We start from the raw sequence: 26,796 nt of genomic DNA, 5'->3' as shown, positions 1-26,796 counted from the left end.
GCGTGTCCCGACCTGCAGCAGGAGGGCGCGCAGGGGGCCGGTGGGCTGCGCTGGGCGGTCCGGCCCCTGCTCCTCCCCGCGCCCCGCCCCGCCGCGCGCCGCAGCGCCGCCGGCCCCGCCTCCCTCCCTCCCTCCCCCGCCTGGCGGGCGCGCAGCGGCTCGTGGGTCTGCGGCAGAGCCTCTCGGCCGAGTTGGGGCCCGGCCGGCGCGGGGACTGGGCCGGGGGCTGTGCCAGCGCGGTCCCGCCGCCCCTATTTCGCCCACGCGTGGGGCCCGGGTGTCTCTGCTGCTTCGGCCGCTCCGGTGAGTCCGCACCCCGTCCGTGGGGCACCCCTGCCCCCCAAAGTTTCTCCTCCCGGCGGGCTTTTGTGCTCCGACTGAGGGGCGCGGCGTGGGGCGGGCTCTGGGCTGGATGGTCGGGAAGTTGTGGCCGAGGGGACTTCGGACGGGTCCGGACAGAGGGTTCCTTCTGGGGACCCGGTTCTCCTGCGGGTTCGGGGCGGGAGAGGGGTGCACACCCCTCCGGTCCCGGCATGAGCCGCAGGGCAGGGCGCCCCCGGGATCTTCTGCCCCCGCCTCAAACTTGGGTACCCGGCCCCGTCGTTGAGGGAGGGCGGGGAGGGGCCCGGAGCCCCAGGACGCAGAGCCGGGTCCGGAGAGGCCGGACGGCCGGCGGAGAGGTGCGGGGACGGAGGACGTGGGCCCTCACCGCCCCGCAAATCTCATGACTCAGCAGGGCCCGGACGTCCCGCCCAGCCGCCTGCTCAGACCGGCGCCCCCACAGCCGGCAGACCCCCGCCCGCCCGGCCTGCTTCACCGGCCTTCCTTGTTCCGGGTCCCCTGTCTCTCAGGGCACTCACTGGGTTTTAAACTAAAAAGGCATGATTTGTCCTCCAAGCCCTTTAATCCAGGCCCCTCATTTTTCCTTCCCCCTTCTCACCCCCTTACCCTGCAGATGTTTCCCGGACACTGAAGCTCCTGGTGTTGGGGGCTGCCAAACCCCCTCTCCCTTCTGCAGCAGCCCCTCTTCCCTGGGGCAGGGAGGGGGGAGGTGAGAAGTGAGTGCTTCCAGGCCCGCAGGACCGGGGCTGGGGCTCCAGTAGGGGAACTTTTCAGGATCCGGGTGCCCAGGAAGACAGGACGGTGGGCTGGGGTCTGAGCTGGAGGCCGAGGGAGCCCTCCCCTCCTCCGACCCTGACCTGGCAGGGGATTTCCATGTGCGGGGAAGGTGGTCCTGAACCCAACCCACCGGCTCTGGTGACCCAGGCACTTCCTTCATCAGAGGGCCAACGTAAGGGCAACCCTTGCTGTCTCCTGCCTGGGTCCAAGCCCAGCCCTCAGGGTGCCAGAAACATCTCTGCGACCACCAGAGAGACTGCGGAGAGGAGCCACACCCCCACCCAAGGCCAGGCCGCAGGGGGCAGCTCTGGTGCAGTGGGGAGTGCCTGGCCTGGGAGCGTGGCCTGGGGCTGAGTCAGCGAGGAGGGTCTGCCCTGGCGCCGTGGCCAGGACTTCTCCAAGTGTCCCTGGGGAATGAGCAGCACTAGCCGACCCCTCATCTCTGGCCGCCGGCCTCCGTGTGGCTTGCCTCCGACCTGCCTGGCGCTTGCCACCTGGAGAGATGGCCTCACCCTCGGGGGTCCCCTCGGGGCCTGGCTTTTTCTGGGGACCCCTTGGGCTTAGTCCTCACCCCGACTTCCTGTCATACGCAGGAGGAGCTGGGGGCTTCTGGAAAGTGGAGGGGTGGGGTGGGGTTGCTGAGGGTTGGCTCCACCGTGGTGTCACCTAGATGAGGTCCTCTGTCCCCAGAAGGAGGGACCCAGGCCGCTCTGTTGAGCCACCTTTGTTCAGGGCTCAGGAGTTCTTTCCGGGCAACTTTGTGTTTTTGGGGGGGCGGGGTGCAAACAGAACTCTCGCTCTCTCAGCTTCCTGGCCGACGGGCCTGCCACCCACCGAGCAGCACCAGGGACGGGAAGGGTGTTCGTCAGGCCGCCCTGCCCACAGTGCAGCCGGCAGCCAGCTCGTCTCTCGACCGGGACGGGCCTCCTCCCCGGGAAAAGTGTGTGTGACTCAAAGACTTGTCAGGCAGGGAGACCCTTTCTGGACCTGGGTCTGGGCTCTTTGATGTCCAGCCCTCGGGCAGCGGTGCCAGACAGTCCGTCCGTGCCACTGCAGGCACCTGGGGCAGGTGGGCTTGGAGCCAGTGTGCGGCAGCCCCAGGCACGCCTGGCCGACTGGAGCGGCCCTTCCTCCTTCCCTGGGTTTTGTCCCTTTTCCGGGGTCTGCTCTCTTGGTCACCGAGCTGTGCAGCCTCGTGGAGCATGGGCAGAGGGGCAGCAGGGAGCGGGGGGGGGGGGGGCAGGGAGCTCCTCCGGCTGCAGGAATGGCTCGTCACCCCTCCCGACCCCCCAGACAGCAGTGTCCTCAGGTCGAGAAGGCTGTGGGTGGGTAGAAACGCTGTTTCGGCCACTTTGCAATTCGGTGTTTAGACTTTCCCAGTTAGGGTCCTGCTGAAGCCACATGTGCTTTTCCTGAGCCGGTCGCCCGGGGTGACGGGGGCTCTCTCAGAACTGGAGTGACAGGCCAGAGGGAACAATGGAGGTGTTCACCCAGCGTGGGCAGCAGAGAGCTCTGCAGGTCACTGCTGACAAAGTGCGTGGCTGTGCTAACTCAGCAGTATTCATGCGCCAGGCCTGTCCTGGCTGTGCTGGGCAGGGGACGTCCAGCCAGAGGCAGAACAGCGAGTTCCTGCCCTGACGGCACTGGCGATCAAGTGAGTCATAGGGAGCCAAACACGGAACAGCGCCAGGACGTGTCTTGACGGTGACAGGTGTCGGGAGGGCACACAGGTGGCTCCCAGAGCACAGGCTGGGGTGGGCTGGCCCGGTCTGCAGAGCTCCACTTGCGGGACAGAGGAAGACGGCCACCCCGCAGTCAAGGGTGGCCATGGACGTGCCTCCTGGCAGGTGCGCCCTGGTTCCCCAGGTTGAAGAGCCGCCTGTTCTTGGCGAGGACGAAACGAACGGAGTCCCGGGCAGTGGTCAGAGCGGTGCCCGGCACACCCAGATGTGACTGCGGTCCCCTGAGGGGCCCCTCCCCCGCCCACACGCAGGGCTGTCCTGGGTCCCCAGCCTCCGAAAGGTTCACGGAAGGAGCTGCTCTAACACGGTCAGTGGCTTACCCTGCCAAGCCAGAGGCTCGCCCCGAACCCCGAGCCGTCCTTCGTGCCTAGCGAGCCGTGTCTTGCCAAAGCTCTACTCCCGGGGAGGCTCTGTCCCCAGAAATCCTTCTTTCCATCCCTGAACGGACAGTTCAGGCCAGTAGCCCGAGGGATGGGTAAGCTCAGCTCCTGGCCGAGAGGGGCCTGGCCGGTCCCCGTGCCGCGGGACCGCAGGAGCCCTGGCTGCTGGCTTCCCCTGAAGACGTCTGAGCCTCAGCAAGGGGCCCTCAGTTCAACACCCCGAGCACACGGGGCACGGAGGGGACGAGCGGACGTCCTCCCCACGGTGTTTCCACGCTAGAATGTGCCCACCTGTGTGATCTGCGGACCGTCGGCTGAGTGCCGGGCCGCCTGCCCGAACCCCGCTCACTGCAGGGCGGAGCTTTCCCTTCGGGGGGGCCGTGTCCCCCAGTCACCGTCCTGTTTCACAACAGAGGCCCAGAGAGGTGACGTGTGTGGCCTGTTTGAAGTCCCACGCCATCCCTTGCCCCCAGGCACCGAGGGGCTTCCCAGGCCCCTGCGGCTGCTGGCCAGGCTTCCCCTCTGCAGCCAGCCTCCCGCCTTCCCGCCTTCCCAGCAGCTGTGGGCAGTGGGGGCCCTGTGGTCAGGAGTCCCCAGGAGTGGTCGCCCGTCATGCTTTGAGCAAGAGCAGGAGGTGGTGGCTGACATTAGACAGCAGATTTCACAGAGTTGGACGGTGACCCTGCAGAGATGCCTTGGTCCCAGGGTTGGGTGTCCTGGGGGCGCCTGCTTTGAAGGGACCGTGGGAGTGGGCCCGAGAAGCCCGTGGCTACCAGCTTGAATCTGCCCCACTCAGCAGCCTGATCCCAGTGGGGCACTGCTGGGCTTCAGGCCTCCTCTGAAAGGGGCCTCGGGGCAGGACAGAGAGGTTCTCGAAAGGCAGGGAAACGGGGTCCAGCTGGTGCCCGGCTGCTTCTCTGCTTCAGAGAGTCCAGGATGGAGGAGCCTGGACCTGCCGAGCCGGGCCCAGCGTCCCCTCTGCTCTTCTCCCTCTTCCGGTTCAGACGGGCTTGGCACCGGGGATGAAAGGAGTTCGGCGCATCTTCCCCATCGGCCTGGGAGCCCCTGAGGGCAGCTCCCCCCACACACCCAGCAGCTGGAGCCTGCCTGGCGGTCGGTGCAGGGCGGCCGGGCTCCCGGGTGCTCCTGTCCGGGCTCCCTTGCAGGACAGGCTGGGACCGGGGTGGGATGGTGGACGGCCAGGGGTCAGGGACACTCCCCGTAGGCATCTGTGGGGATGGGAGTCCTCGGGCCTTGGAGAGGCCTGGCTGGGCTTCCCGTAACTTGGCCGAGGGGTGGCTCTGGACGGGGAATGCCACGGTTAGAGGCGGAGTGCACCCATTACTGTCTGGTCTCCTCCTCTGTGTCAGAGGAGAGTGTGGGGCTGGGGAGGTGGGCAAGGGAAGTGGGTGGGGAGGGGCAGGTGGCCCTGAGACAGGAGGGGAGGGCTGGCAGGAGCTTAGCCCTTCCACACCCCCGTGGGCTGCGTCCCCGACCTAACCCGGTAGTGTCCCCATCAGAGGGGCCGGAGGCCCCTGAGGTGAGACCCTGGAGGCTCAGACCTTGCTGGCGGGTCGCTCGGCCTTGTTGGGGAAATGGCATCAAGGCGGAGAGGGGGAGGCTTCGGGGCAGGGAAGGGCTGTCCTCCCTGCGACCTGCTCAGCAAGGGTCACACGTGTGCACGCACATGCGTGTGTGCACGCACATGCGTGTGTGCAGAGAGGAGAGGAGAGGATCCCACGTACTTTCATCTCTCACTCCCTTCTCTCTGTGCCCCCTCCTCACTCCCGCTTGTAGGTTCCCTTTCCTCTGAGGCGGGATGGGGGGCGTTGAGTCCAGGCCTTGGCAGGGCAGGCTGCCTGCGGCCTGGGCCCCCCAGAGCAGAAACGACTCCATGAGGTCGGAGGGGGCTCCGGGCTCCCTGACCCAGGCACCGGCTGCTCCCCTCCCCGTTGTCTGTGGTGGGACGAAGTTCTGGCCAGCGGGGGGCATGTCGCCCTCCTTCTGAGAAGGGTGGGGGAGCGCCCTTCGCACCGTGTGCAGAGAGGAAGTCCGTGCTGAGGTCTCAGCAGAGCCGCTCGGCCTCACTCCTTCCTGAGAGCAAACACGGGGCCTGTGGACTCGGCGTTGGAGGTGGTCCTCCCCGACCCTCCTGTCCTCCCCTCCCGTGTTTATTTGTGGACAAGCGTACTTAGCAAGCGCGCGGTGGTTTGTCTCTCCTCTGGGCGGCCTGGCCCCGTTTCACTGTCTGCTTGGGTCCCTCCCTGCGCCAGCTGACAAGGACCGAGGTCACAGGCCTGGGGTGGGGTCTGAGACTAGAGGCCAGAACCCTTCCGTTCTCTGCCTCGAGAGAGGGGCCATCCGCTGCCTGCCGAGGAGTGGGCAGAGGAGGGACGGGAACCTGGGTGACGTGCTCCAGGGTCCTCAGGGAAGCACGGGGGGCTGACATCACCCTCCGCACTGGGACCCTGGCAGATTAGATGGCGGGGCTGTGTCTGGCGTGAGCAGGAAGTGAGGAGCTAATTTCAGGGAGGGGAGTGGCTCCCTCCCAGTTCGACTCTCCCACGAGGAGGAAAAGGCATCACGTTAACAAGCTGCCCTGGTTCCAAATCAATCCTGGCATTGCAGGAGGCGAAGGGGAAGCTCAGCGGAGAAATTGGATTAGCTCTCCGACGCTGGGAACCGCTGGCGGCCGCGGCTGCCGCAGGAGGCGGGGAGCGGCGTGGGCTGTGCCTGCAGTCACAGCCTGGGGCTCCTCAGGTCTCCTGCTGCCCCCGGGCAACAGAGCCAGGCCCTCACCGCTGCAGGGGAGGGAGGCGCCCTCGAGCTTTCTCTGGGTGTAGACAGTGAGTGTGGAGGCCTGGGGAGCTGAGACTGCTGAGGGTAGACAGGGTCCCTTCCTTGCAGCCACATTCCTCCCCTACACGCCCTTCCTGCCTCCCACCCCATGTGTCTGAGGGTCACTGTACACAGTCCAGGGACCGCAGAGAAGCCGAGAATTCTGGGCTCTGTCTGGAGGACTGCCTGTTGTGGTTAAGATTCCCCACCCCGACCTCCAGGCCAGGAAGCTCAGGCAGTCCTCACGCCCCTTCGGTGGCGCCCGTGGCTCTGGCACTAAGAGAAGGTGGTCAGTGCACGTCGGGGGGACCAGCAGAGGGCAGGGCAGGGGGCTTTGGAGGACAGTGGAAGAGCCACCCTCGGAGGAGGTTTGGTGTGTGTGCTGGCACCGCCGGACCAATGGGAACAGCCTCTGGGTTCTTCAGCAGCCACAGGGCTGGTGATTGGTTGCCCTGGAACATGGCCCCTTCCTGGCTCAGCCATCCGGACTGCCCACTACAGACTAGGAATGGGGAGAGACCAGAACATAGCAAAAGATGGGGGCCCTCTGCACAAGAGGGGGCACTGAGCACTTTGTCCTTTCCTTGGGGGCACCCATGCAGAACAGGAATGGGCTCCCTGGTTCTTCACTCTCCCAGACCCTTGGGTGGGTTTTCTCTCCCTCTGGCTCTTCCTCTCTGTGCTCAGAAGAGGTGCCAAAGGCAGACCCTGCGTTTCATGGCTGGTGGGCAGGGGAGGACTGTGGAGTTTGGAAGTGGAGAGACCTGGGGGCAGCATCCCCGGAGCAGGTTGGTACACTAGTCTCCGAGTTTCGGGGCACGGACCTGTGGCTCTTAACCAACTAGACAGACTTCCCAAGCAGCCCCCTCCAGGGTCCCCCGACGCCCTAATTTCTGAGAGAAGCTCTTTGTTGGGGTGCGCGGCACCTCGGTGTGGGGAAGGGTCCTGCCGTCACATAAGTGCACGCAGCTGCTCTGGGCCGGTTGGCCGTGGGCAGTGGTCTCTCCCCTCTCATATTCCTTGGAAATGGAGAATGAAAGTGAACCTGGGGTCTTACATCCAGGTCAGAGGACACTGGTCAGGTGACACACCTGGTCTCCTTTCCCCGAGTACATGTTACCTTCAGGCGTGAGTCAGAACTACCCTGGTGCTGGGCTCAGGGGTGTGGCCGTTGTGTGGTCTGGTCACAGACGCTGGACCTGCGGTTCCCTCAGACCATGCTGCCGTGCGATCCCGTGACAGCTGCCATCTGAGATCAGAAGCTGATGCAGGTGAAGCCCCGGGTGTGGCTGGTGGTTCGCACTGGAGCTGGTGTTGGCAGGGGCTGCGGAGCTCAGAGCAGGGGACACAGTGGGAACACGAATGAGACAATGTGTCTGGGTCAAGGCCCTGTCCTGGTGACAGAGGGGGTGGAGGTGGGGGGAGAGGGAGAGAAAGGTATGTTGGAAAGTATCCAGACTAAATTCTTTCCCCGGCATGAAGTGCTCTCCTAAGGCGAGGGCTGCCTGGTGTGCGCCCGCGGTGCAGGATTCCATCTGCGTCCCGAGGTCTGCCCCGGTATGTTGGCTGTCCTCAGTGTTGGGGCCAGGATGAGAGGCTGGGACTCCTGGCCTGGCAGCCTCTCGTTCTGTCCTGTGGGCCAGCCCCAGTCTCATTCATTCCCGCCACTATCTGCCAGGCTGCAGTGGTGACAAAGACGGAGCGAGCGGACACTGTCCCTGCCCTTGTGACCCTGACAGTCTGAGGGGAAGTCAGACATTAAACAAAAGAAGGATCACATAACTGATAACTACAATTATGATGATTCGTGTGAAGTAAATGGTTCTCAGTGCCCCAGGCGTTTACAGTGGGTCACCTAGCAGGGTGGGATGATGGGTATGTGACTGCTATGATTCATGGTCAAGGGGGAGGCCACAGGCACTCGCGGGCCTTCTGTGTGATGTCAGGTCACTCCTGACACTGACAGGTGTGTGTGTGTGTGGGGTGCACCTGTGTGGCAGAACACCTGGCAGGGTGAGCTCTGGGGGGAGGTGTGGGTTGGGAGGCAGGATCTGCCTCTAATTCCCCCAGGTGACCTTGAGCTTGTCACCTCTCCTCTTTGTTTCTGTGCCTTCCTCTGTAAAGTGAGATTTGGTCAGAAAGTTCTGGCAGTTCCTTCTCAGGGTCCCAGACACATCATATTGGGTTTCAAAGACCAAACTGTAGTTTTTCCCCTGGAGACATGGAAGGGGCTCAGGAGCAGAGCTGAGAAGTCTGCACTCCCGGCTGCTCCCGGGAGCAGCGAGAGAGGAGAGCACAGGGATCATGGCCCTCTGATGTGGCTGGTGGAGGAGTGGGCCTGGCCGGTAGAAGATGGCTACTGTCACCCCACCGAGCATGTCACTGCAGCAGGGGTTGAAAACTGAAGCAAGCAGGGTGTGGATGGATATGAGACAGAGCTTTTCCACGCATGGCGCTGAGATGCTGGGCAAGCGATTGAAGGGATGAGCCGAGAGTGTCAAGTACATGGCCCCAAAAGGCAGGGCGCACTTCCAGAGAGAGTGTTGGTGGGGTGGTTGCAGTAGGTGGTTGACCGGGGTCCCTCTCCTCGTGGTGCCACTGATATCAGTGCCACCTGGGAGATGTCAAGTCCTCTTGGAAATGAGTTTTGGAGCATAAGCCATCCTGGGTCACATCTCTTGGTGACACATGTGGCTGACTGTGCAGCTGTCACATTCGATCACATTGAGCTCAGTTACACCTTTGCTGTCCCGTTCTGCTGTAATGGAAACATGGCCTCTGAGAAGCACATCGGGTGGGGTTTCCGGGTGGGCTGGGTGCTGGGGCGGAGGAGAAGCCAGGCACTTCGTGCTTCAGACCCAGAAACAAAGGCTGGTGCTGTTCGAGGGCGAGGAGCCGGGCAGCCCGTGAGGTCTTCTTCCCGGGGACCCCGCAGCGGCCCTGTTGTTAGAAATCGGGGCAGACCAGGTGCCTTCTCAGGGGTTCTTCATGTCCTTGGACTTTTTGTTGTTGTCATTCATGGTCACGAGCTCTTCGTGTGGATAGAAGTGTGGGGAGTATTCCTGCGTGTGTGTGTGTGTGTGTGTGTGTGTGTGTGTCTACCTGCCAAATACAAAAGATCCTTTGGAACTCTGCTCTCTACTCCCTCCGCAAAAGACGCCCCATGTCATAGGAATGTTTATAATGTCAGAAAGCCAATAGGATTAACCTGTAGCATGAAGGACTTAAGTAGATATGAAGAGGAATTTCTGGACTGTAAACATGGTTAGATATTGTAAGAGGAGACCGAACAGGTGCTAAGACCTCCTTCAAAGAGAAGCAAAGTCGGGGACAGGGTAGATGTGGAAACAGGATAGATTGGTCACCGAGATTCCCCTCATCCGAAAGTTTATACCACGTGGGTGCAGATGTGCTGGAGAGAGCCAACCGTGTACCGTTGTCATGGTTTACTTGTGCTCAGCAAGGTGTGGGGGGGGGACAGGAGGAAGGGAGAAGAATAATGCGTCTTCGAAGGATCCTTCAAACTCATCCCACATTTTCTGAAGAGTCTGCTGTTATCCACATATACTCCAAGTTTGTTTCGGCCTTCCCTTCTGATGGCTGCCTTCGAAGTTGCCTCTTGGAATCAGGTGACCACGCTCAGTTCAAGAGGAGGAAGAGGAGAGGGGCAGGGATGGTGCACTGGCTCCTTCCCCTTCTCTGGGACATTTGCCTGCGTGTCCTCTTGGAATCAGCCTCTGCTCCTTTCTATGGACACCTCACAGCACTCTTTACATACCAGAGGCCTTAACGTTTAGAAACACAAGCTGTGCTGCTCAGCACTGAACATTCAGAACCACGGAGAGATCCCACCTGCACAGGACCAACGAGGAACACTGATTTCTAGTACCGTGGACAGAGCCCCAAACAGGCCACCAAAGGGGCTGAATTTCAGCACCATGGCCAGAAATACAGACAGGAACGGGCATAACATTCAGCACCACGGACAGGAGAAACAAAGACGCCACAACTGGCGTCTTTAGTGGGTTTCAGCACCACGGATAGAGTCTTGCTGAAAAGTCTGTGGCTGAGCCCAGGGCTTCAGCACCAAGGACAGAAAAGGAACACTGGCGGAGGAAGAGGGGAAGTTGCACCCTGGATTTCAGTTCAATGGACAAAGCCCCAGTCGAGGGCCCCACACAGTGGGACCTGCTTTCAGCACCACAGACAGAGGCCCCCTCTGCTGGCGGGGGGTCTGTAAAAAGTTGTGTTCTGGCTTTCAGCATGATGGGCAGAGTCCCCTTCTCGCCGAAGAGCTACAAGGGCAAGTTCTGGGCTTTTCAGCAACATGGACGGAAAAGGCCCTTCCCGGCGACAGCGCCATAGACTTCAGCACCTTGGACAGAGAGCCCTGCTGCAGAGCCGGTGGCTGCGCTCACACGCTTCAGCACCGTGGACAGCTTCCCCCGGGAATCTGTTCTCCGGCACCACGGGCAGCTCCCCCTGCTCCCCTCTCACCGGAGAGCCACCAGCTGAGCCCTGACTTTCCCACTTTGGAGACAGAGGCAGTGGTGAGGGGACACCAGGGCTGCGAAAACTCCTTCCACCCTTTGCTGACTGAGACCGTGGCCAAGCCGCCTCCTCTCTCCGGGGCCCACTTCTCACTCTGTCAAATGAGGGGTGTGAGCTCCAAGCTCAGCTGCACTCTCAGCGTCAGGGTCTATCTACAGTGGTCTTTCCCATGAGGCCTTTAGGTCGTTCGATAGGCACGGTCTGGTTGGGGGGACAGTTTAGCCGGTAGGCGATGGGAGTTCAGGATCTCAGGTCCTGGAGTCTGTCTGGGGACTCCAAAGTCGGGGACTCACGTCTCCCTGCGGCCTGCTGAGAGGTTAAGTGGGGCCACGTCACAGACAGGGCGTGTGCAGGAGGACTGGGCCCTGGTGGGAGCACCCTGGCTGGGTCGGAGAGTAGGCAGGGGCCGGAGGGTTTCCAGAGCCCTGAGGGTGGGGCGGGCGTGACACTGGGACAGAGGACTGAGTGCCAGACCTGGCTGACCACTTTTTACCACAATAAGGTGGCAACTCAAGCCCTCCTTGTGTCTCTCACACAGAGGGAGGGACATTTGGCTGAAGCAGAAGGTGTCACTGTCACCCTTGGGCCGTGAGAGGCAGCTGAGGCTCCATGTACTGGGTGGGACCACTTGGAACCCTCCAGAGCTCACCTCACACCGAAGGGGGATGCCAGGTGGCACACAGGTTACCTCCATCTCCCCTTCAGGTGCATCTTCCCTCGGAGATGCGAGCACCTGCCTGCTGCCCTTGCTCCTCAGTGCCCCATGCCTCCAGGTCTGCTCGCCTGCTCTCCATCCCCTGCCCCGAGCGCAGCCTTCAGGGGCCTTAAGGATAGTCTCAAACTGCGTCTCTCCTGACCAAGAGGGCCTGTGTGTTGAGCAGGTGGTCATGCCCACCCCAGAGAGGCTGGGTGGAAGATGGTGGCATCCCAGGCATGGTGGGTGCCACGGGAACACATTTTACACAGTACTTTCCTGTGGCATCTGTAACACTGGTTCTTGACCACCTACCCCACCAGTGGGCAATAGCAGTTCTCTGAAGTGGGTGGAGGCAGGGAGCGGTGGAGACGCCTGCTGTGTGCATGTGTGGGTACAATGGTCTTGTGGGGTGATGGAACACTGGGGGCTTAGACCTCTAGCCCCAAGAGTACCCGCTGGTCAGGTCTGGTCTCCGAAACCATTGCCCAAACAGGGAGGCAGTTCTGGGGCGCAAGGCCAGCCTGAGGGAGCAAGCTGACTCCCACGGTTTTACCACAGTGAGCCCAAGGCTTTGGTTTCCAAGACATTTGACCCTGCATCTAATTTCCAATGAGGCCCAGGGAGCACAGGACCCATGGAGATGAACTTGGACCCACCCTGAGGAAGATGGTTCTAATAGAGGAAGAACTTGCTTTGTTTGGGGTGCGCACCTGGGGTCTCATTCAGCGCCTGGCACTTGGAACAGCATCAGGAAGCATTTACCGAACAAATGTCGAAGGACTGGAACCGTCCAGATACGTCATGGCCTCCCTCAGGAGACCTGAGCGCCTTGTGCCTGGGCGTGTCCCCAGAGGCCAGGTGACCTCTTACCTGTGTGTGATTGAAGGACACCTGTGGTACTGCTGCCTTGGCCTTAAGGGCCTTTTCTTTTCAGCTCTGAGAGCCCGTGATGCCTGGCGCCTCTTTTGAGGAAAGGTGACCTTCGTTTGGGGCTGGAGCTGGGCTGGCAGCGGGCGTCTTTCCCAGGGACGCGCAGCCCAGTATGTTTTGCCACGTCTGCGACATCAACCTGCCACCAAATGTGCTTGTTGGATGGATAAAAGGAGCATGTGTGTTTCCCGTTCTTGGAAGTCGTCATTGTGAGGCTCTTGTATTCCCGTGTAGCTTGGCCTGTGACTTGCCAGCCATCTGTTCAGTGGGGTGGTAGCCACCTGACTCTTACAGACACTTTTTGGAGGGGTGCACCCCGGGGACCCTAGGTGGCAGGGGTTTGGGAGCTTATCGGCTGCCTGCAGGGCGCGGAGGCAGCGTGGGTGTGGGCCCAGCGGCAGCAGCTCCCAGCTGCGTCCCTGGCTCTGGCCCCGAGGGGATGAATAATTGATGGAGACTAATGGAGTGTTGCTGCGGATGAAATATTCAGCAAGGACCTCGGCGGGCTTTGTGTGATCGGATGTTTCAGACTGCCCTCCTGGTCGGGGTGGGACTCCTGGGTTTCCCTGACTCTCAGAATGGGGGGGGGGGGGGGGGTGTTGGCCATTGAAGAGGGACTCTCACCCTTTGTGGCAGCGCGGACAGACCTGGAGAGCATTGTGCAAAGTGAAGTAAGCCCGTCAGAGGAAGACAAGTACCATGTGATCTCACTCATATGTGGAATCTGATGAACAAAAAAGTGGACACAGGCTCAGCTGCAGAGAACAGACTGACAGCTGTCAGAGGGGAGGGAGATCTGGGGGGCTGGGTGGGGAAGGTGGGGGGATTGAGCAAAAAGGAAGTGCAGGCACAGACCACACACCAGCCCGGAAATGCCGGAGGAACAGGGCAGCGGAAGCACAGGAGGCTGTAGCGGGGATAAGGGGGCAGAAGGAGACTCGGCTCGGGGGTGACCCAGCGGTGATGGTCACGGTGATAATCAACCAGGGAGGGGGTTGCCCCAGAGACAAGGGGGTGTTGTGCAAGGGGTCTGTGGGGTAGCCTCCTCAGGTGGCATTTTGCAGGGGAGCAGGCAGGGGCTCATAGTTCTTAATTCTGGGGTGCACTTGCCTGTATTTTGGGGTGTTTACATTGCCCACCAGTCAGGATATTGGGGGGCTTTTGGGAGGGGTCATGAGTAAGCAAACAGGTACAGTGCACTGCCCTGAGTGTCTGAGAGGGGCCAGTGGATGCTGATGGTGGGCAGGATGGGGACCCCTTTTCTCCCAGGACCCTCCCTGTGCGCTGGGCTAACAGCAGCTCGAAGCAAGGATGCTGGAGGCTTCCAGGGGCTAACAACTTGCCTGACGCCACACAGCCAGCGAACTGTGGAGCCGAGCTCGCCCAGAGCCCCCCTCCCAGCGAGCCTCCTCCTCCCCCTTCCCCACCACCTCCCCACCTCCGACCCTGTGGGGATGACGTCACTGGGATCCCAGGGTGGAATTACAGCCGCCAGCACAGCAGCCTCGGGCCCTGAGCCTGGAGAAGGCCGGCTGGTTCCCTAAGGAACAGGGACAGCGTGTGTGAGTGTGTGCTGTTCACCCTGGCATCTGTGGAGGGGTGTGCTCTGTACTTGTGTTCAGGGGTCAGCACTAGCCTCCCCTTCCGTGGGGAGTGGCCACGTCATTGGCCTGTCCTGGGGGTTCAGCAGCCAGGGGGGGTTCCGGAAGCTGGATTTGCTCTGGGGACCTGCCTCCTGGTAGGTACAGGGGTGCTTACCTGGCTGAGCCCCTGCCTGACCCGGTCCAGTGCTGGCCCCCTTGGAGTGGCTCCCAGGAGCACCTCACTCTCCACAAAGTCCCAGACACAACTCAGACCTGCCTGACCGCCCCTGGGCCCCACTGTCCTTGCCCCACCGTGACCTCCAGAGGTTGGGCTTCTCACGGACGACCTAACTCAGCCCACAGCCACCAGTCCCGAAGGACCCCAAGAACCGTCCACACCCACATCCCCGTCTCGCCGCTCCTCCTGTCCTCGGGAAGTTCTCCCTGTGGTCTAGGCCCGAGCCCCCGGCTGCACAGGCTCCTGGGTAGCTTGGTCTGAGGTTTTCTCCACAGGATGTCCTGCAGCTTTGCGGGTGTGAGTCCGGGTGAGTCATGGTTGCAGGACAGAGAGGAAAACGCACCTCAGGGTTGTGGGTTTAGAGCCAAGTCCCTCCTCCAGCTTGACCCAGTCTCTCCCCGGTAGCTGGTTAGTTGAATTCCCCCGGTTCCCATCAGCCCTTCCTGTTGGGTCAAGTTGGCGCTTGTCCAGTGTGGCCGCTGGTCCCTGCGTGGCCAGTGGCTCTGGCCTCGTGGCTCACCCCAGAAACCAGAAGGGTCAGATCAGCCTGCACCGCCCCCTACAAGCCATACCCCGCCCCCACCTCTCCCGGAAGCCTTTTCTAGCTCCAGCCACTCACCATGGCCACTTCCTCCCTGATCTGAGGCTCCTTCAGCCATGAGGTAAATACCGTCTGGTGACCTCTCCTCTGCGTCCCCCCGTCTTCTAGCCAATGAACTTTCTGCTTCACTGGGGCACCTGTTTCCCCAGCACCTGGCACGCTGGCTGCTTGTAGAGCCAGGAAGGGGGCAGCCAGAGGCCAGGCCACAGGGCGACCTGGCACGTGCCTGTGTCCCCCGCCACCCTTGGCGTGAGGTTGCCTCCCCTGCGCCCTTACTGTGCACCAGCTCCGTGCCCCTGGCTGGGGAGGGTGCGACAATGAGAGGTGCCTTCCCTCCCCGAGTTTGGACTCTTTGGGGGAACCAGACGGGGACCCAGGGAGCCACAGACATGGTGTTAGAGAAAGTGTGGGCTGGGGGGGCCAGGTCGAGAGGCCAAGTTCATGGCCAGGCTGCAGTCAGAGGGCCCCACAGTCGGCTGGTTGAGGCGACAGCTGGGGAGCTCCGTGCACCCCACTTCCCACCTCTGGGGCAGGCAGTGCTGGGAGGTGGAAGCCCTCCCCCTGCTGCCCACTCAGGAGAGGGGGTGGAGACAGCTGGTGGCACACGTGTGCCACTGCTGGGCGCAGTGGTCCGAGTCACGGTCCTTGCCCCTTGCCGGAGCACAGTCTGCCCACCCTGCCGTGCTGCGCCTTCCCCGAGCAGGGCAGCCCATCGAAGGCCCCGGGGGTGGCAGGGCTTTCCGGGGAGCCTCGCAGGGACTCTGCTCGGCTCCTGCTACTCCTGCCGGCCCGGCGCCCGGAGGAGTTAAGGACCCTGCTCTGGGGACTTCTGCTGTTAAATAAGACGAGACACGGGCGGGGAGGCAGGCGCCTCGCGGCTGCCGGCTCATACTTATCTCCTGGGCTCCCCGAAGGGACTCTTCCCTCTCCCTCAGCCCCCTGGAGCTGGGAGGGCTGTGGGGTGAGCCCAGGGAAGCCTTGGGGTCAGGCTGGGTGGTGGGGTGAGCCTGGCGCACTGGGGGCAGCCTGGGATGAGGGGTGCGTGTGTGTGGGGGGTGTTCGTGTATGTGCAAGTGTGTATGTGTGTGCCTGAGTGTGGGTGTGCATGCGTACCTGGGGCTGGTGCACAGAGGACCTCACGCCTTGCTCAGCACCGGCCGGTCTGCGCTGGCCCTGCTGGGGCCACCTGCATGTGGGTGAGGGGCTTGGACGGAGCCCCAGGTTGGAGGCCTTGGGCACCAGGGCGCAATGACCCAGCTGTTGTCAAGGCCGTGTTCCTGCCGCTCGGATCCCCTGAGCACTCAGCCGGCTCCTCTGAAACCCAGGGGTGCTCGGGAGCTGTGGCGTCCACCCCTGCGCCTGCCCTGTGCCCTGCGGCTCCTCGGGTGGACAGGCCCCGTGCACTGCAGGCCCCTGGGCTGCTTCTCAGATGGGGCAGGGCGGGGCTGAGGTGAGGACAAAGGCAGATTCAGTGGCGGGAGGTTCTGGGGTGACCCCGTTCCTGGGCACCCCTCTCCTCCCCACCTTCCCGCCCCATCGGTTGTGACTGGGTTGTAGCATCAGCTCCGCTGGGCCCCGTGGGCAGGGACGAGCCAGCACAAAGCTCCTGGGCGGGTCCCATCCTGCGTCTCCGGGAGGCAGAGGCTGCGTGTTCTGGTTTCCTGTGTCAGCAACAGTTGTGTGATGGCCCATATTAATGAGACTCCTCAGGATTCTCATGTTGGATTTTGTGAAGCTATATTTAGCCAAAACGTCTGGAGCCCCAACTAAATGGCGGCTGTGCTGGGTTCTGGGACAGCAGGAGCAGCCGGGCCCCGCCTCCCGCGGGCCCAGGTCCAGGGGACACTGACAGGGGAGGCTGGACGTGCCAGCTGCACCAAGGAGGCCTGGTGGCCTCCGGGGGTGACCTTCAGTGAAGGTTTTGAAGGGTGGGGCCCACCCCTTGACCCGAGGGCATCCTGGGCAGGGAGAGCGGTGTGGCAGCCCTGAGGGCCACAGGCCCATGGGGGCCGCACTAGACAGTGAAGGGCCTGGACTCCGGGCAAGGGTGTGGGGCAGGGGTGCCCCGCGAGTGGACCTGGGTGTTTGGAAGTCGGCCCGGCAGAGACGTGGCTCCTGGCTTACCGGGCGTGGCAGGAAGCCGTGCGGAGATAATTGTGGAATCTAGGTGAGGAGGGATGAGGGCCTGGGCCCCTGGGACGCGGAGTCTGCACTGGAGCGCTAATTAGGAACGGTGGGGCACCGATCCGGGCAACCAATTACCGGCCGGGCAGGAGGCTGGGGCTGGGTGGTCCCCGCCGAGCCTCTGAACCAGGTGGCGAGTGTGTGGAATCACAAGTGGGTAACCTTGAGTTTATCTGCAAATGGAAGGTCTGGGTGGAAGGCGGGGGCGAGGGCACTGGCCTCACACAGGGGGAGGGGCAGCCGGGCTCCTCCAGGCCAGGACGGTTCCCATCCAGCCTCCGGTCCCCAGCACCCCGAGGGGCACGTGGCTCCGTAAGCATATGTTTTGTGTAGGAAGTGGGGCTGGAGTGGCCCTCAGCTGCGTGGGGGAAGGGCAGAGGTGGGCATTCCGTGACCGGGAGGTGTCTGGCAGGCTGCAGGCTGGCCAAGGCAGTGCCTTTGGAAGACCGGCCTGGGCGGCGAGTGGGGCTGGGACGCAACCTGCTTTGGCCGCTGCTCATGGGGTAACCGGGGTGGGTTCTTCAGCCTCCGGGTCCATCCCAAGGCCAAGCCGCCATCAGCTGGCCTGTGAGGACCGGCAAGAGGACGCCCAGCGCCCAGCGGGGTCAGAAGTCACCGCTGTGTGGCGAGAGCAGGTGGTGGGGCTTTAGCCTCAGCCCTGGGGCCTCCATTTGCTCCCCTGGGGGGTGTCTCTGGTGCCACCAGGCCGGCTGGCCGGGGTCCAGCAAGGGGGAGGCTGGAGGGGCGCCAGCCAGGGGGCTTGAGAGGAATCCTCGGGGTGTCTGCAGACGAGCCGGTCACCCTAAGGCTGGACATTCTTGCTGAACATCCAGGGCTCTCGTGGCGCCAGCGAGTGAGCACACATGTGGGCCAGTGGGTGCAAAGTGCAGCCTCGGCCGTGGCCGTCCCCCAGCTCAGGGCTGGGACCTCGTGACCGCGGCCCCTCGGGGGAGGCTCCTTGAGCTGCACCCCAGCTGTGCCCCCGTCAGGTGCAGCTCCCACAGGCCTCACAGTCTTGGCACAGTGTTGTGGGTTTGGTGACCTGGTGTGTCTCCCCGACTGTTTGATGGCAGAACACAGGGCCCGTCAGGGGAGTGGCAGGGCCAGGGAGATGGTGGCGGAGGTGGGCAGGCTCTGGTGAGCGGTGTGGCCGGCGGGGAGCATGCGGGGCTGTGGCTGGTGTGGGCCAGGTCAGGGGCCGCGCCCCGGGAGCTCTCGGAGAGTGTGTCGGGGACAGGGGAGCCGCCGGCAGCCACTGGGCATGAATGCGTGCGGTCCCGGGGCGCACACGTCACTTCCGAAGCCCACGCCTCGTGTCCAGTGCGTGCCCACGTGCGCGCAGACCCGCCGGCTGCCCGTCAGTCGCCGCTCCTCGCCAGGCTTCCGTCGGCGAACGAGATCAGAGCTCCGCGAGGAGCTGGCCGTCTCCGCGGAGCGTGTGTGTGCGGAATGAATGTTGCGGCCTCGCGTCAGTCTGGTGCGGATGCAGGGAAGGCGTTAGAGGGAGGGTGGTGGGAACCAAGGACTGAGTCTCTGGGGGGTGTGGGAGTGGCCAGGAGCAGGGAGGGGGCCGGACGCAGGCACGCTCGTGGAGGTCACCCCCACAGTGGCGGTGACCTCGGCCTCTCTCCTGGGTGGTGCGTCCGGCCGGGGGCCTGCGTGGGCCTCTCCCAGGACATGGGTGAGCGGGGTCCAGACACAGAAGCAGCCACATCCTGCGGTCACTCCCCCCGGGGAGGCAGTGCTCGGCCCCCACGTGGCAGGTGACAGGCGGGCAGACCGAGGGCAGGTGTGGCTGTGTCCAGGCCTGAGGCAGACACAGATGGCGGGCCTTTCCTCGCCACAGGCTGCGTCCTAGGCCGTGAATACCCTCCGGGCCGTCCCCACGTCCAGCACTGAGGCAGCCCCGCACTGTGCTGGGTCAGCTGCTTTCATCCCACTCCTCACTTCCATCTTTCTCAGAGACTTAGAAAAGTGTTCTGTTGCCGCTGTGCCAGTAAGCACACCTTTCCCGTGGCCCAGCCAGAGGAGCATGGAGGTCCGTGGGTCCGGCCCACTGTCCACACGGGGGGGAGGGTGGACGCCCGTCTGTCGGGGCTCCAGCCACGACTCGGGGCCGCCTGTTCCAAGACGACTGGTTGCTGCTTTGCACGGGCCTGCCTCCCTCAGCGCTGGCTGACAGGCCGAGCTGGCCCAGGGCACAGGAGGCTGCGGGTGGACGAACATTCGGGGTTCGGAAAGGGCAGGACGCGCCCGTGACGGGGAGCCAGAGTCACCGCCAGCGTCACCGCCAGCGTCGCCACCAGGGCCACCAAGCATGCTGCTCCTCTTCTCTGACACACGGCGGTGCCCCACATGTGCAGAGCTGGTGTTGATGGGAACGGGAGGTAGTGGAGCAAGGGCTGGAGGCGGGTGAGGAGCGGCCACCGCGGCCGGCCGTCCCTCCCTGTCACGCCGCGACCTCAACGGCTGCGTCAGACGCCGGGTGTGAGAGGGTCCGGTCACCCGCCATGACCCGTGCCTGCCGTTTAGAAGCAGGTACGACGGTCTGTGTCAGGGGCTCCGCTCCCACGCAGGGCAGAGATTAGCTGTGGTGGGAACTCCATCCATCTTGATTTCGTGCCAGCGTCCCCGCGCCCCCTCCCCCTCCCTTTGTCTGCACAATAAATGACTCCAGAAAGGACGCAGGTTCCTGGCAACGGCCACCTGGGGGCAGGCGATTCTGTGGCCACCTGGAGCCCCAGGTGTGTCCCCCACCATCCTGCCAGTGGCTCCCCAGGTGCCGGATGCTGAAGGGAATTTGGTGACGTGGGGGTCAGAGTTCAGCGCCCAGCGCTCCCGCGTCCTGTTGCCTGCCCCCTGTTCTCTTTGTCCAGGCCCCAGGGTTTGCCCCGAGTCCCTCCACCTGCCCCTAGAGCTCCCATGAGGGGGGGTCGCTCCTGGCAGGCTCACAGGTCACAGCGGCTTCTCCTCTAGGACACAGGGAGGGACACTTGGGTCCCCGACGAGCAGACGGGACGGCTTCCAGGAACATGAAGTCCTGGCACCAGGAGGCACAGGACAAGTGGGGGTCACCCTGGCGACCTTCCCCCCCTCCCTCCAGCTACTTGTCCCAGAGCCTTGGAACCTGCAAACCCTGAAGCCATCACCTGTAACCACTGCTCATGAAAGCGGAGACACGGAGCAGGTCCTGCCCTGGCACTGTGCCTGGGGCGTCTGCGCCTCACAGACCACCGTCACCGTCACTGCCGCTGAGCGGCAGGCCAGGCCGTCGGCTGGGGCAGGTTCACCTTCCAGACCGAGGCTGACCCCGGGCCGCTGAACCTGCGGGAAGTGGAGCCGCGGTGGGGGTCGGGGGCAGGCCTCCGCTGTGCAGAGCGCCCCCCAGAGGGCCTGGCCTGCGCCCGGAGACGGTGGGCACCGAGGGGCTCTGCAGCCCTGGCCCCAGCCCCGCCCTACTGGTCAGAGACATGCTCGGCCTCCTGTCCTGCAGCTGAGCAGGTGGGGGCCGCCCTTCGTCCTCCGTGGAGGAGCCCTGGCCACGGCCCCCAAGTGTCACCACCGACTAGGTGACGGTTGGCCAGGTGCACAGCCTACCCCCAGTCAGGTCCCCAGCCACTCGAGGGTCCTTAGGGAGCCCTGCCACCTGAGGACCTGGCCCTGCCACCGGCCCTGCACACACTGCACCACTGGCCACTCCGCGGCCTGTGCTCCCGTGTCCCCTCGGCCCTTCCCACGCGTGTGTTGGCATGATCCCGCTCTCCCTTGCACACGGGACCCCACTGCTCTCGCTTCCCATGCAGACCAGCACGTTTACTGTACTGCACTGTGTGACGAGGCCAGGGACCCAGCTGGTCCCCGTGTCCAGACAGCAGCGTGGCCTCGGCACCTCGTCAGTGCTGCAGGTGTTTAGCCAGTGAACTAGTGAGGGGGTAAGCGAACGAGTGGCGTCGACGTCCCTGGCTGTGGCCCCTGAGAAAACCAGAGACCTGCTCTGGGGCCTCAGTCACCCGTCTGCGTGATAAGGGCCCAGGCTGGCTTGAGCTCCCAAGGCCAGAGAGACCGTGAGCGCTCCCGCGGGGAGGCAGGAACGGGCCAGCGCCCGCTGCGCATCCTCTCCGAACACCTGCCCCTTGGAGCAGGGACCGGCCCTGGCAGCCGGCGATGGACGCCTGCCCGGCTTGAGAAATTGAGGCCACGGGCTGAGCCTCCGCAGTGCCAGGCGCTCGAGGGCCCCGATGGGCAGTGCGGCCGTGGGGGAGGGCCGCCGACGGCCTGACGCAGTGGGCGGGGTTAGCCCGTCCTCACACGTAATTATGAAGCAGGGGGTTATGGGGGGGCGGGGCTGGGGCGGAGGGAAGGAATCCTTGGTACCAGCAGAGATGCTGAGTGGCCTGGGGAGGAAGGCGTGGACGTCCGTGCCACCCAGACCCTCCTCCTGCCCAGCCGCCCGCGTGGTGGGCTGTGGAGCCCGCAGCTGGTCCCCTCTGCTGCCTCTGTGGGGGGGGGACAGCAGCTACTGACACTGTCCTCTGCCTTGAGGGCTGGACATAAGGGTCCCCAAGGACATGTGGTCCCTAAGGGCCCTCTCCTCCTTGGCCTTTTTCTGACAAGGAGTCTCTGCAGGCATCACCTGGGCACCTAGCACATGCCTGGCAGAGTGAGTGAGTGAATGAGTGAGTGAGTGAGTGAATGAGTGAGTGAGTGAGTGAGTGAGTGAGTGAGTGAGTGAATGAGTGAGTGAGTGAGTGAGTGAGTGAGTGAATGAGTGAGTGAGTGAGTGAATGAATTAGTGAGTGAATAAGTGAGTGAGTCAGTGAATGAGTGAATGAATGAATGAGTGAATGAGTGAATGAATTAGTGAGTGAATGAGTAAGTGAATAAGTGAGTGAGTGAGTGAATGAGTTGAATGAATGAGTGAGGGAGGGAGTGAGTGAGGGAGTCAATGGTCACATGTGCCCAGTGGCCCATGAGGGCCGAGATTTGTGCTGTCCCGGGGTCCCAGCACCCGGGGTCTGGCTCCCACAGCCACTCACTGGCACCTGCTAGGCAAGGAACTGGCTCGAGGACGCGGATGCGAGGGGGTGGCCGCGGCAGGAGAGCGCGGAGGACCGGGAGCCCTGTGTCCAGGGCTGGGTCAGGTGAGGGCAGGCCCGAGAGACGCAGCCACACTGCCTGTGTCCTGGGCTCGGATCCTCCCTGCTGTCCTGAGCGCTGTGTGGCCTGTGGAACCTGTGTCACACACTCTGGGCACCTGAGCCTAGTCCGCAGAGTCGCAGGCCTGGGCCTGGGGCTGCGGCAGCTCCCAGAGACTGTGGTGCTCAACAACTGTGCGGGCGGCGGCCAGGCTGCTGGGTGGGAGCCCTGCCTCTCTGCTCTCCCGGTGCAGTGGCCAGTTGGACAGGCAGCTGCCCTTGTGTAGGAGGCCCGTGTCCACTGTGTCCTGTGAGCCTGCCTGAAGCCCCGTGAGGCGTGGCTGCCACCACCCTTCCCAGACAAGGAGACAGGCCCCAAAGAAGTTAGCAAACTCACCCCAGGACACACAGTCTGGGCTGGTGGACGCCACCCTCCCTCCCGGGGCTCCCTTGGCTTTGCTGGTGGCCTGTCCCGTCCCCCTTACGGACCCTGGAGCCAGCCCTGCCCTGGCCTCAAGGGGGAGAGCTGTCCCTCCACCCCAGCTGGAGCTTTGGCAGAAAGACAGGGCGGCACCTCTCCAGCGGAGGGTCGGTTTGTTTTCACTCAGAACCCTCCACGCTGCTCAGCGCCAGAGGCCCCTGCTCGCCAAGCCCAGGAGTCTCTGGTCCTGCAGGCGGCTGCTCTCTGCACCAGACCTCCCTGCCTCTCCTCCAAGTTACCTGCCAGTGGCTGTCACCTGCTCGGCAGATGGCAGACTGGTGGCACCTGTCCCTGGGCTGTACCCAGATTGGCTCAGCCGTGTCCTGGTTGCCCCTGAGCTGAGGCCATCTGTGCCCCAGAGAGGGCAGGTGGCCCTCTCAGCCCCTCCGGGTCTCGGGGCAAGAGCTCAGGGCGGGAGAGAACGTGTGGCTGCCCCTGGCCCACACGGCAGGGCTTTCCGAGTCCCTCCGAGGCAGGCACGCCCCTGCCCCCGCCGCCCCTGGGGACCCAGGGGACTGAGGGGGCCGCTGGCAGGGACGGTCTCCTCCTCGGGGTTCATTCTCAGCTGGTTGATGGAGCACGTTGCCTTTTTAATTGGGAAGCAGAGCTGGAGAGGAAAGTTCTTTAAAGATGAACAGCATGAGGTGGAATTAGTATGGAAATGGGAGACCCTCTCCCCTGAGGAGGAGGAGGGCGGCTCTCCTGCCGGCCTTCCCAAGACCCTTGGCAGGCGTGGTGCTCGGTGTGCCAAAGGGGCATTGTCCCCCCCTCCCCAGCCCCCGCCTTGAAAGCTCATTCAAAGAGAGAGAGAGCTGGGGGGGGTGCGGAGGGAGAGGCTGATTCTCGAATCTCAAGGCGTCCGGGCCTCTGAGACAGAGGGGGCCCCGGGGACCAGGTTGCTGAGAGGTGCCCCAGTTCCGCAGACACACAGGCTCCGCCAGCCTGTGTCCTGGCCTTGGGAGGGAAACCAGCCCCTCGCTCCCCTGGGGGTAGGTACAAGGTGGTCCAGCTCCCGAGAAGGAGGGCGATGACCCAGCTCCAGACCACATCCCCTGGAGGCATTGGGCTACACATTTCCCTGGGAAATGAGGACTTTTAGGGGAAAAAAAACTAACAATGACAAAAAGAAAAACCCGAGGACTGCATTGCAGTGCCTGCCCGGGGGCTGCGTAGGCTCCCTGTGTCCTTGCCCAGCTGCGCCTGGGGCCAGAGGCAGGGAAGTGGGTCACCGGCCACCCTGCCACCCAGCTCTGGCCTGGGGCGTCCGCAGAACGGAGGTGGAGGTGGCCGCTGTTGGGGGCCATGGCAGTGGGTGCAGTGGCTGGGCTGGGGGGTGCTTCCTGGGCTCTGGCCGTTGTCCCAACACCCTGGTTCTCTGCCATCAAAGGCGTGGTGAGCTGAGACCTGCATATCCAACACCGCCCGGGGTGAGAGGCCTCGTCCTTCTCTCCTCTTTGCCTCCAGAAAGAAGGCCAGGCCGCTTGTGCATCCACCCACCTCATTTCCCAGCTCACAGTCTCAGAGCCAGAAGGGACCTGGGAAACTGCCCAGTCCAATCCCTGGACTGGATTAGCAAGGAACCTGAGACCCAGAGAAGCGACTTGTCCAAGGTCACCCAGGGGCCAGGGCAGGTGGCATCGGGGGGCTGGGACATGCCCCGAGAGGGAACGGTGGGACAAGAGCATCCCTCCTGCGGAGGGGTCGGTGAAGCTGGATTAGCAGTTTAAGGCAGCCATGGAGGACAGTGGCACCCACAGCAATGCCACACCCTGGGCTTCCTGGGGGACCCCGGAAGCCCCACACCCTAACCCTCCAGGCCCTGACAGTGCTGGCTGCAGCGCCGCATCTGACCTTGTCAGGGTGATAGGGGACTCCCAGGGCCTCAGCCAGACTGCTTCTTCTTTTTTTTTTTAAATATTTATTTATTTATTTATCTTTAGAAGGGAAGGGAAGGAGAGAGGGAGAGAAACATCAATGTATGGTTGCCTCTCTCATGTGTCCCGTGCTGGGAACTGGCCTGCAGGGAACTGGCTTGCAACCCAGGCATGTGCCCTGACTGGGAACTGAACCGCGATCCTCTGGTTCGCAGGCCTGTGCTCAATCCACTGAGCTACACCAGCCAGGCCAGACTGCTTCTTTCAGCTCTAAACCAGGGTGCTGTGGCCATTGGGGCGAGAGGGAGGCCAGGCAGGGGGCCAAGACCCCGAAGCCAGCTCAGGGCGTGCTCGCACGAGGGGGCGGAGAGAAGAACACGGCAAACCACCAACGCATTGCAGTGCACAGAGCTGGCTGGCTCCTCCCTCCCAGGACTGTCCCTAGGGCCACCTGGCAGCCCCATCTTCCACCAAAGCCGAGCACCTCTGCCCCAGGTCCTGACCCCCACCCTCCAGGTCCTGACCCCCACCCTCCGTCCAGCGTCCGGACCTCCCACCTCTGTGCAGGGTCTAGATATGCCCCCGCCCCCTGCCCACTGGCCCCAACAGAGGCCGCCGGGGTGCTGGGTCTCATCCAATGGCCTGCGGGGGTGGGTTTGGACAAGCTCTGCTTCAGGCTGGCCCTGCCTCGGACTCGGGAATTGGGACTAACCAGCTCCTGTCAGGGGTGTGCTGTCCCTCTCTGGATGTCCTGTCTTGAGGACACAGACTCACTGGGTCTTGTCCAGCAGAGTTTGGCCAGGGTGGTGGAGGGGATGGAAAGCTCTGGAACAGAATGGCAGGGTCAGGGGGCGTTGGCGGCTGTGTTCACAGAGATGGAGAGCCGGCATCTTTGTTCACCAGCGGTGGGAGGGACGGGGACTGCGGGACATCAGCTCTGACTCAGAGCTGTGCGTGCTGGGGGCTGGGGGGCTGCCCACTGCCAGGACTGGCGCGCAGGGCTGTGGGGGGGGGCGGCGGCATAGCGGCATTCTTGGGAGAACGTGCCGGCCTGGGTCACGTGCCTGAAACATCAGTCCTAGGGAACAATTAGTTAAGTTAATTAGCTTATCTGTTTAAGTGGCAGCGAAGGTACTGGGGCCTGAAGACTGGAGGAAGACACTCAGTTGTCTGCGCCAGCGTCACCCTGGTTTCCCGGGGAAGCTCCTGGGGCTGGGCGGTGGGGGGGGGGCGGGGGGGCAGGCAGACGCTGCGTCAGTGCCCCTGTGTGGGACCTGGAGTGCGAGGCAGAGAGGGGCGTCGGCTGCCCAGGCACCGGGACCTGCTTGGCCTCACGCAGATGCCGCATGGTTACCTCACTCTGGTGACGAAGACACAGGGCGTCTGGGCCCTGAGACCTCACCCCAGGGGGAGACACTCAGCCGAGGCTGCGCAGCAGTCAGTCCGGGACGGGTGCTTTTTCTCCTCACTCCCTCAGGGCTCTGACCACCCGGGAGCGCCCAGAACCCAGGTCCCCAGCCTCCCCGACCGGGACCCCTCCTATGGAGGGGGGAGGCACAGAGTAGTCCCTGTGGTGACCCACAGAGACCCAAGGAGGTGGGGGGCAGGGCCGTGGCCTGGCTCACCTGAGCAACCCGCCTCTGTCCCCGTCTGGGAACCGGTGGCCGGCTGTGGACACCAGGGCAGACTGCTGTCAGCTCGTGTGGCTTATTGGAAAATGCACCTCAACGTGGTAATTCTGTAAAATGGGTGCAATGATGTCCACATAGAAACTGATGCTGGAACACTTCAAGAAAATGGGAGAGGTGTTTAGGAGCCTTTTGTAGCTTCTGGGATTTGAGGTGACAAGTGGTAACAGGCATCCTTTAGGTGGAAAGAACTGACCAACATCAGAGTCCAGCAGCCTTGGATCAGACCCAGTCACCTCTGTCTGTGAGGTCACTCACATCTTCAGCCCCAGCCTCCTGGGACTTGAGGTGCCACCAGGGAAGGACAGGTCACCCCCTCCCTGCCTTGGTGCTGCCTGGGGCTGTGGAAAAGGGCTGAGGGGCCACGAGGCTGTGAGCTGCTGTCAGTCACCATCCCCTGCAGGGGTCCCCCAGGGCCTGCACTGCCCTGAGCGGCCTCAGCTGCTCTGTCCCTTGGACCGCAGCACTCCTGCCTCCGGCCTGGACAAGCTCCCTGCCTGTGCACCTGTCCCCTGCCCCTTCCCTGCTCCCCAGGACCCCCCAGTGCACACGCGGGAAGCCTGTCTGTCAAATAGCTATTTTTAGAAGGAGTGGGCCCGGTTCTACGCGGAGCTTCAATGTCTGCTGGAGCTTCAATGTCTGCGATCAGACCCCACTTTACGTAGCTGGCGTTGAGGGAGGCGAGGCCCAGAGGACTCGGGGTCTGTTTTAGGAGGAGGGGCTGTGGGGTCCTTTCGCCCCACACCCCGCGTCCA

The 26,796-nt window shown here is 63.2% G+C and overlaps 1 protein-coding gene across 1 annotated transcript in view; it reads left to right on the top strand.

Annotated features, from left to right (window-relative positions):
- The first annotated feature begins 227 nt into the window (after positions 1-227).
- The window catches only part of SYT2 (synaptotagmin 2), a 38,272-nt gene continuing 11,703 nt past the window's right edge, over positions 228-26,796 (top strand). The window contains exon 1 of the mRNA XM_037161090.2: positions 228-303. The gene's annotated coding sequence lies outside the window, so the exon portion shown is untranslated. The remainder of the gene's footprint in view (positions 304-26,796) is intronic.

Source organism: Artibeus jamaicensis, unplaced genomic scaffold (assembly GCF_021234435.1).
Source record: "Artibeus jamaicensis isolate MK-2021 breed Jamaican fruit bat unplaced genomic scaffold, CSHL_Jam_final scaffold_754, whole genome shotgun sequence".
Lineage (NCBI taxonomy): Eukaryota > Metazoa > Chordata > Mammalia > Chiroptera > Phyllostomidae > Artibeus > Artibeus jamaicensis.
This window is presented reverse-complemented; position numbering and strand designations above follow the sequence as displayed.